The 10,802-nt window shown below is 42.1% G+C and overlaps 1 pseudogene; it reads left to right on the top strand.

Moving 5' to 3' along the window:
- Nucleotides 1-4,205: 4,205 nt before the first annotated feature.
- Nucleotides 4,206-6,031, top strand: LOC132536275 (COMM domain-containing protein 8-like; annotated as a pseudogene).
- Nucleotides 6,032-10,802: the final 4,771 nt, after the last annotated feature.

Below are 10,802 nucleotides of genomic sequence, written 5' to 3'. Positions count from 1 at the left end.
GGACCCAGGTCATTATGGGGTGCAAAAGTTGGAAGGTCTGACTTCTGTAATTGCTTCCTCACTGATTACGGGCATTGACAGGCTGATCCATACTCCCAGGTCAGAGTACTTTTAAAAAGTATTTTTGTTGACTGGGCTGACCCAATTAAGTGCACATATTACCAAGTATAAGGATCCATATTTGAGTCCCTGATCCCTACCTGCAAAGTTCTTCTTCAGAAGCAGTGAAGCAAATCTGCAGGTATCTGCCTTTCCCTCCCTATCTCTATCTCCCTGTCCTCTCTCAATTTCTTTCTTTGTCCTACCTAAAGAAGGGGGGGGGGGAGGAATAAATGACTACCAGGAGGGGTCGATTCGTAGTGCCGGCACGGAGCCCTAGCAATAAACCTGGTGGCAATAGTACATATCTATATCCATATCTATATTAGAGACAGAGAGGAATTGACAGGAAAGAGGAGACAGATGAGAGAGACACTTGCAGCACTGCATCACCATGCTTAAAGCTTCCCCCTGCAGGTAGGGACCAGAGGCTTGAATCTGGGTCCTTGAACCTTGTAACATGTATGCCCAGCTAGTTGTGCCACCATGCAACACTCCCCTCCCCCTCCCCCAGTGCTATTTTTTCTGGGAGAGAAGTTGTGTGTTCTAGATGCTTTGGCTAAATGAGGAAAACTAACAGATTTACGGTGGATTCTTCTAAGTCCTGGTCTCAGAATGAGGGCTGGGGTCTTCCCTCTACTGACTAGCATTCACTTCACACAGCTGCTCCAGCTCCAGTCAGATGAGTGGTGCTTGGGGCGCACACTACAAAGGCTACATGCTCTTGTTTTTCTAATTTGAAAGAGTTGACAACAAGAGCTATTTTATTGTTTTGTAGTTAGCTCAAGTTCATTTGGAGTCCGGCCTGAATCTCTCAACTTGGCCGGTTGCCTCCCCCTGTCTGACTGCTCAGGGCAAACCAACATATTGTCTTCGTCTGTGTGTTATAGCTCTTTCCTCATGTTTGGACTCTCTGTCAGTCCGTCGGACCTAGCTGATGAGCTCACTAACTACAAACTGATGGAGCAAGACAATGTTCCCCATTCTCCAGGCACACAGCACCATTGTCTCCCACAGATACTTATCAGACTGACAGCCCTTTGCAAGAGCATTCATATCTCCATAGTCATGAATCAGTAACCGTAGTTAAAGAATTTATCAGGCCAAACTACAAAAGTAGCAACAGAAAGTACTACATTTCAGAAGAGCAGATGTAAATATGAAATTACCAATGCTGAACAAGTTTCAAAAGAGAATACTTTTTTCCTCCAGGATATTCACATGTAGTAAAATAAATGACAGTTGGCCCTTTGTTATCCCTCAAATAGCATACATTGTTACCTTTTTATATGAATGGGGAAATTTTTAAACATTTTGAGACAAGAAAAAAAGAAAAGAACAATCTAATTGTTTATTGAAATACCAATTCAATATTTGGGTATTCACAGATTAGCTCTATACTCCATTTAAAATCTAATACATGTCTCAGTTGCACACTATTTTTTTGGTATCAGGTGCTCTAAAGCAACAGAGATGCTCATTATGAATACAGAAGGCATAATTTAGAAGGGACTGATGGTAGCTAGAGTTAACTGCATCACTGTCATGTTGTAGAGGGATTTTTCCTATGGGCTTCTAAAATGTGCGGTTGTTTTGCTTTATTTTATTACAATCAGGCAAACTAACAGAGTTTCAAACCTAATAATAACTATATGATATAATGCCTAATAATAACTATACTGACTAGTTGCTTATATTGACTAGATACAATTCTGTGTGTTTAGTTGTCAACAAAAGACAAAGAATAGCAGAATCATGAGCACTGTTAATTTTATTTATTTATTTTAAATACAGACAGAGAGAAACACCACAGCACCAAAACTTTCTTCAATATGATAGGGGGCTCAAACCTGGGTTCCACACATGGCAAAGTAGTGCACTACCCAAGTAAGCTATTTCACCAGCCCTGTGAACAGTTTTATTTGTATGCTTATATACTTTTATGTTTGTATATTTATTTATTAAATATTTTATTTATTTATTAATGAGAAAGATAAGAGAGAGAAAGAGAGAGAACCAGGCATTGTTGGTACATGTGCTGCCAGGGATTTAACTCAGGACCTCATGCTTGAGAGTCTAGTGCCTTAGCCACTGTGCCACCTCCCGGACCACCATTCCCAGCAGACTTATTATTTTTTTCCCCTCAGTTAGAGTATGAAAGAAAGAGAAAATAAGAGATGCCACAGTACTGCTCCATTTCTTGTGAAGTTTCCCGTTTACATGATGCTCCTCTGTGGTGGCAAGGTGGGGGGTGGGCTCAAAACCAGGTCTTTATTACATGGTAAAGTATGCACTTTATTGTGTGAGCTGTCTCTCAGCCTCCTAGAGGGCACTTTTAAATATAAGGTTCATATTGTCAGAAGATTTTCTGGAACTAGAAGTACAGTTACTACTGATAATTTAGTTCACCATTATTTGCTTAGTGCTTACATGTACTAGACTGGTTACAAAGATTACTAGACCCTCAACACAGCCCACAGTAAATTCTGATAGGTGTCTGGCTGGGGAAAGCAACAATGTCAGGAACCATGGAGGAAAGAGTTCGTCTTGAAGCTGGCACCAGAGACTCTGGGATTGAATCTTAAGCTGCTCTGAGATAACCTTACATTATAACCAGTATCACAACAGCAGCAGCAGCAGGCCAAGAATTTTTTTGGTCACTGTTAGTAAGCACAGGCCTAGAAAATGGATGTGTATTGTGTGGAGTTGAAATAGCTGCCCCTGGGGGAGAAACAGCAATGGCTGCTGAGCAGCAAGAAGTCAAGATTGTGAATGTCAGTTCCAGAGGTAAGAGGTGTCTCTCCACTTGGAGTGCAGTCTTGGAAGAAGGCTGTTCAGAAAATTGAAATGAGTATATTCTAGTCAATAATAGGGTGGATTGGAAGAGAGTACAACAAGAGGGAGTTCTTTTTTTTTAAAAAAATTATCTTTATTTATTTATTGGATAGAGATAGCCAGAAATCTAGAGGAAGGGGGTGATAGAGAGGGAGAGAGACAGAGAGACACCTGCAGCCCTGCTTCACCACTCACAAAGCTTGAGAGTCCAAAGCTTTATCACTGCACTACTTCCTGGACCATGGAGTTTAATTTTGAAGTACAGATGGTGAAGATCACATGAATCAGTGATGGCAGAAATGATGAGGAGAGATAGATTCAAGTGTCTTTTGGAAGTAACCAGGCATTCCTTGGTTACTGATTAGGTAGGTTGAGTCTAGAAAGAAATGTGTCAGCAGGGAGTTAGCTTTCTTTTGGCAGCTCAGGTATCTGTGTTAATGATACTGGTGTAAAGAGACAGAGCTGTGTGGTCCAGGAGGTGGCGCAGTGGTAAGGCTTTGGACTCTCAAGCATGAGGTCTTAAGTTTGATCCCTGGCAGTACATGTGCCAGAGTGATGTCTGGTTCTTTCTCTTTCCTCCTATCTTTTTCATAAATAAATAAAATCTTAAAAAAAAATAGAGAGCTGTAGGGCTGCTGAAACAGATGGTAAACAGTTTGTGTGTGTGCGTTTATGTGTGCTTTTTAAAATATTTATTTTCCTTCTTGTTGCCCTTGTTTTATTGTTGTAGTTATTATTGTTGTTATTGATGTCATTGTTGTTGGATAGGACAGAGAGAAATGGAGAGAGGAGGGGAAGACAGAGAGGAGGATAGAAAGATAGACACCTGCAGACCTGCTTCACCACCTGTGAAGCCACCCCCCTACAGGTGGGGAGCTGGATTACCACTGGGTTCAGTATCTGAGCAGCTTCATAGCTCCTGGTGGTCATTTTTTTTCTTAAAAAAAAAAAAAAGGATATGAGAGAGAAAGAGAGAAGAGACAAAACAGCACCACCCTCCTACTTGGTGAGCTTCTATCCCATAATATGGGTAAGTTGCTCATGGTAACAATTATCTTCTACTAGATGAACCACCTGTCAACCCCGAACACCTCTTACATGTAAGCAGGGTTTTTGTTTGTTTTAATTTCAGAACAGACTATGGGTAGAATGGGTAGAGAAGGAAAAGCTAAAGTACTGGTTTTTAAACATTTTGAATTGTAAGCACCGTCAAGACCAACCAACAAGAAACCTTTGATATACAGTAGTAGTTAGAAATATGCATCTGAGACATGGGACCAGAAGAGGGGACGCCCTCGTGGCAGCGGCAGAAGCTTCTAGCTGAGCTGGGCCTGCACCTCCTTCACAAAGTAGTAGATGGCATTTGTGGCCAAGCTTATCCTCTCCACCAAGATTACCACAGTATATGGGATTCAACAGATGAATGCATGTTCTAGACGATATTACCAATTTTTTCAAAGTTGTAGTTGGTAAAAATTTATCTGATGAAGAGATGTCTCAATAGTTGAATCAGCTGAACCCAACTCATCAAGAAAGCTTTCCTGCTGCAGGTGGGGACCAGGGGCATGAACCCAGGTCCTTGTACATTATAGCATGTCCCTTCACCCAGGTGTGCCAACCCCCAATATAGGATTTCTTTAAGACACTTATGTTTCATAAAGTAGAAGATCAAGCAAAGAGAAGATTAGTAAGATGTGAAGAATTTGAATAACCCAATTATTAAGTGCTTTCTGATAAACCTATGTAGATAACTGTGTGCAATGAATAAAGAATAAATGTTGTCATCGTATATAAGAAAAAAAAAAGAAGCTGTCATGAAATGCTTGAAAAGTAGGAAAGATGAAATCAAGCAGAATCTGTTAAAAGAGATAGTTGGTATTTCTTCTGCACAACTACAGGACTTTGACTGGCAACTAAAGCTTGCATTTTTTTTAAAATATGTGCTTTCAGCCATCTACTGGGCTCGAAGGCTATTTCATATTATTAAATCAGTAGCTGGCGTGTCGTGTCATTGCCTACTATCAGGTTGCTTTAAATATTTTTTAAAAAAATATTTATTTATTTATTTATTCCCATTTGTTGCCCTTGTTGTTTTATTGTTGTAGTTATTATTGTTGTTGTCGTTGTTGGATAGGACAGAGAGAAATGGAGAGAGGAGGGGAAGACAGAGAGGAGGAGAGAAAGATAGACACCTGCAGACCTGCTTCACCGCCTGTGAAGCGACTCCTCTGCAGGTGGGGAGCCCGGGTTCGAACCAGGATCTTTATGCCGGTCCTTGTGCTTTGCGCCACCTGCGCTTAACCCGCTGTGCTATAGCCCGACTCCCCTAAATCTTTTTTTTTTAAGGATTTTATTTTTGAGAGAGATGTAGAGAGAGAGAAAGACAGAGAGAGACACCAGAGCACTGCCCAGCTCTGGCATATTGTGGTACGGGGAATTGAACCAACCTGGGACTTCGGAGCTCCAGGCACAAGAGTCTTTTTGCATAACTATTATGCTATCTACCCCCTCCCTAAAGCTTGCACTTTTTAAAAAATATTTATTCATTTTCCCTTTTGTTGCCTTTGTTGTTTTTCATTGTTGTTGTAGTTATTGTTGTTGTTATTGATGTCATTGTTGTTGCATAGAACAGAGAGAAATGGAGAGAGGAGGGGAAGACAGAGAGGGGAAGAGAAAGATAGACACCTGCAGACCTGCTTCACCTCCTGTGAAGGGACTCACCTGCAGGTGGGGAGCTGGAGGCTTGAACTGGGATCCTTAGCCAGTCCTTGTGCTTTGTGCCACATGCGCTTAACCCCTGTGCTACCGCCCGACTCCCTAAAGCTAGCACTTTTTAGTGGCAATATTGCTGCATTACATATGCCACTTTTAAACATCCATCTAGATGTAAAAGAAAATGGTGAAATCAAACAATATTCTGCTGAAATGAATAAAAAAGAGCTTCAGAAGCTAATTCCTTAGAAGGAGCTAATAAGGTGGTCCAGCAATTGAAATGACTGGAAATGTTGGATACAGCACTCAGGTTCCGCTGCTAATACCAGCATGCTGAATGAAGCTGCGTGTTCAGAAAACCTGCAGTATACTGACGTTTATCCCAATGGGGAAGCAGTACTGAGATAATACTTCCTAAAAAACAGGAAATTACGGGCCCCCGGGACCTTCTTTCTCTGTCTCTCCCTCACCCTTTCCCTCTTGATTTCTGGCTGTTTCTATCCAATAAATAAATTAATAAGTGAACAGGAAATTACTTGGTTGACAGAAAATGCATAAAAAATGAAAGATGAAAAAACTAATAGCAGTGTATTTTTTGTAATGACTTTTTCTTCATTTATTAAGCGTTTTAGAACTTTAAAAAATTTTAAATATATTTATTTATTTATTTTCCCTTTTGCCCTTGTTTTTGTTATTATTGTTGTTGTTATTGATGTCATCGTTGTTAGGAGAGAAATGAAGAGAGGAGGGGAAGACAGAAAGAGGGAGAGAAAGACACCTGCAGACGTGCTTCACTGCCTGTGAAGCAACCCCCCCCCCCACAGGTGGGAAGCCAGGGGCTCGAACCAGGATCCTTAAGCCAGTCCTTGCGCTTCACACCACTTGCGCTTAACCCGCTGTGCTACCGCCCAACTCCCTGTTTCATAACTCTTAAAAATAAATGTGGATCTGAACTTATGAGAAACTGGGGTTGGAAATAAAAATGGTACCACTTATATAATATTTATTTATTTATTTGGATAGAGACAGCCAGAAATCGAGAGGGAAGAGGGTGGTAGAGAGTGAGAGAGATAGAGACACCTGCAGCCCTGCTTCACCACTCATGAAGCTTTCCCCCTGCAGGTGGGGGCCGGGGGCTCATACCCAGGTCCTTGCGCATTGTAACATGTGCACTCTATGAGGTGCACCACCACCCGGCCCCCTTATATCGTATTTAAACCATACATGGTTGTTATAGCATCAAAATACGATGAAAGGACTGAGGTTTGTAGTGATAGCTAAGGCAGTTGTCAGGAAATGCCTCAAGTCATTCAGTATTTTGGTACAGGACCTATCAGAGTAGTTGACACATAGCACTTAAGCTTTTTAAAAAATAATTTTTAGGGAGTTAGGTGGTAGCACAGTGGATTAAGAGCATGTGGCACAAAGCCCAAGGACTGTGTAAGGATCCCCGTTCCAGCCCTGTCTCCTCACCTGCAGGGGAGTCGTTTCACAGGCAGTGAAGCAGGTCTGCAGGTGTCTGTCTTTCTCTCCCCCCTCTGTCTTCTCCTCTCTCCATTTCTCTCTGTCCTATCTAACAGTGCCGACATCAATAACAACAACAATAATAACAACAACAATAAAAAAACAACAAGGGCAACAAAAGGGAATAAATAATTTTGTTTCCCTCCAGGGTTATTGCTGGGCTCGGTGCCTGCACCATGAATCCACTGCTCCTGGAGGCCATTTGCCCCCCTTTTGTTGCCCTTGTTGTTGTAGCCATGTTGTGGTTATTATTGCTGTTGTTGATGTCATTCGTTGTTGGATAGGACAGAAATGGAGAGAGGAGGGGAAGACAGAGAGGGGGAGAGAAAGATAGAGCCGGGGGTCTGGAACCAGGATCCTTACGCAGGTCCTTGTGCTTTGTACCACGTGCACTTAACCAGCTGTGCTACCGCCCAACCCCCATAAAAATATTTTTTAAAAATAAGAATAATAATTAAAAAAAATAGTTTATTTATTTATAAAAGAGAAAATAGGAGGAGAGAGAAAGAAAGAACCAAACATCACTATGGTACATGTGCTGCCAGGTATGGAACTCGGGACCTCATGCTTGAGAGTTCAATCACAGCACTTAAACTTTAGCTAAATGTTGACTCAGTTGCAGTGTCATTCCGTGCCCTCAGGAACTTTCTCTCTGGTTGGTCAACCTAGGCGTAATCAAATATTGATTGCTTGACAGAAGCACTGATGACAGCCAAATCAAGGGTGGACAATGGTTTGGTTTGAGTATGGCACTAGAGTTTTAAACAAAATAGCCCTCTCCAGGGCTGGTAAAATAGCTCAGTTGGCTAGTGTGCCGCTTTCCCACGTACGCCACTTTTCCACGTGTGTGACCCAGGTTCAAGCCTTGCCCCCTTCACATTGTATGAAGCTTCAGTGCTGTGCTCTCTTTCACTCTCTGCCTTTCTAACTCTCTGTCTCTATTTAAAAAAATAAAGGCTCCTCTAGTCCACCAGGTACCTTAGAACACTACCCTGAGCACTCTCTCACTCCCCACTCCACCCCATAGAATATTGGTGAAAGCAGGAATTGGTGAATGCAGTGTAGATGCCCTGCCTGGTCAGTCTTTCTCTAAAGACTTCCTTATCCATGTAGATATGAGACTAGTTTTCTTATTTTATTTTTGTAATTTTTACTAGTGGTGATTCAACCATAATTTGCAAAATTATAAGTTTTAAGGGCTATAGTTTCACACCCACATATGTGTGTAAGTTACCACACCTGCTACCAAAGTCCTGTCCTCCACCCTCTCCCCAGTCTACCTCCAACCGCTATCATTCTCATGAAATCTGAGACAGTCTACTTACTTTAAAAAATAAATAAATGGGGCCAGGCGGTGGCGCACCTGGTTAAGCACACACATTACAGTGCTCAGGACCCAGGTTCGAGCCCCTGGTCCCCACCTGCAGAGGGAAGCTTCACAAGTGGTGAAGCAGGGCTGCAGGTGTCTCTCTGTCTCCCTTTCTACCTCCCCTCACCTCTCAATTTCTCTCTGTCTCTATACAATAATAAATAAATAAGTAAAACAAAAAATTTATTTAAAAAAACCATGTACATTAAAAATAAATAAATAAATAAACTCACTTGCTTTATTATTTATGTGTTTATTTGTTATTTATGCATTTATTTATTATTTATGTGTTTATTTAATTGACACCAGGGTTATCACTGGGGTATGGGAGGCCCAATGAATCCACTGCTCCTGGCAGTGATTTATTTTATTTTATTTGCATAAAGATGGAGAGAATTAAGAGGGAAGGGGGAAGAGAGAGGCAGAGAGAGAAAAACACCAGTGATACTGCTTCATTGCTCCTGAACTTCCCTCCTGCAAGTGGGGACTGGGGGCTTGAATCTTCCTTCGCTTTAATGATCTATATTCCACAAAGAGTGAACCCATTTGTAGTTTGGACTAATTTTCTGATAGACTCATCTATATTTGCACAGGACCTAATGACTATTGAACGTTGCCAAGCAAGGACCCAGCTAGGAGGAAAGCTGGATGATTGTGTTCTGGTCTTGGCTGATTACCATAGTTGCTCAAACTCTTAGTCTGAGTCAGATTCCTAAGTGATTGCTCCAGGTCATAAGATGTTTGTGCCTTGCGAAGGATTTAGAGTGCTTGCAAGATGACCTGTCACATCCACCTCCAGAAGGATTACTCATGCCTCCTTACTCAGTGAGCAACCCAAATTCAAGCCAGGCCCCACACCACACTGGAGAAAGCTTCTGGGCTTTGGTGTCTCTCCACTCTTTGAATTTGAAAAAGGCAGCCCAGGACAGTAAAGCAGGAGACATGGTAAATCAGTGCACAATTCACAGTACCACTGATGTCAGCTATACCTTTTTAAAAAATTGTTTGTTTTTGCCTCCAGGGTTATTGCTGGGGCTCAGTGCCTGCACCATGAATCCACTGCTCCTGGAGGCCATTTTCCCCCTTATTGTTGCTCTTGTTGTTGTAGCCTTGTTGTGGTTATTATTGTTATTGTTGATGTCATTCTCTGTTGGATAGGATAGAGAGAAATGGAGAGAGGAGGGGAAGACAGAGAGGGGGAGAGAAAGACACTTGCAGCCTTGCTTCAATGCCTGTGAAGTGACTCTCCTGCAGGTGGGGAGCAGAGGGCTTGAACTGGGATCCTTACGCTGGTCCTTGCTCTTGGCGCCACATGTGCTTAAGCCGCTGCACTACTGCCAGACCCCCTATTTATTTATTAATGAGAAAGATAGGAAGAGAGAGAGAGAAAGAACTAGATATTACTTTGGTACTTGTGTGCTGGGAATTGATATCATGCTTGAAAGTCCAATACTTTATCCACTGTGCCATCTCCCAGACACTCAGCTATACCTTCCTATTGGTCCTATTAATTTTTTTTTTTTAAATAGAACACTGCTCAGCCCTGGCTTATGATGGTACAGGGGTATTGCATCCGAGACTTGAAAGCCTCAGGCACAGAAGTCTCTTTACATAGCCACTATCCTATCTTCCCTAACAATTCCCCATTATTTTTTAACTGCCCCATCCCAATTCCATTCATTTTTTAGAAATTTTAGAAATTATTTTTACTGTAGTCTGGGAGGTGGCACAGTAGATAAAGCATTGGATTCTCAAGCATGAGGTCCTGAGTTCAATTCCTAGCAGCACGTGTACCAGAGTGATGGCTGGTTCTTTCCTCCTATCTTTCTCGTGAATTAATTAATTAATTAAAAAAAGAAATTATTTTTACTTACTTATTGGACAGAGACAGCCAGAAATTGAGAGGTTAGGGGGAGATAGAGAGGGAGAGAGACACAGATGTCTCTCGGCAGACCTGCTTCATCACTTGCAAAGCTTTCCCCTTGCAGATGAGGGCTGGGGGGCTTGAATCCAGATCCTTGTGCATTGTAACAGCTGCAGTCAGCCTGCAGCCACTGCCCAGCCCCTCCTATTCCATTCTGGATGAACCATTTTGCTGCATCCAGGAAAATCTACTTGTGGTCCACAGTACACACAGGGAAGTGGAGAAGGAAAGAGACAGACAGAGATACCTGCAGCCCTGCTTCACCACTTGTAAAGTTTTCCCCCCTGCAGGCAGGGGACCAGGGGCTTGAGCTTGGGTCCTTGCACACTGTAATGTGTG

Source organism: Erinaceus europaeus, unplaced genomic scaffold (genome assembly GCF_950295315.1).
Source record: "Erinaceus europaeus unplaced genomic scaffold, mEriEur2.1 scaffold_573, whole genome shotgun sequence".
Classification (NCBI taxonomy): Eukaryota; Metazoa; Chordata; class Mammalia; order Eulipotyphla; family Erinaceidae; genus Erinaceus; species Erinaceus europaeus.
The sequence above is the reverse complement of the archived record's forward strand: the minus strand, read 5'-3'. Positions and strand labels throughout refer to the sequence as shown.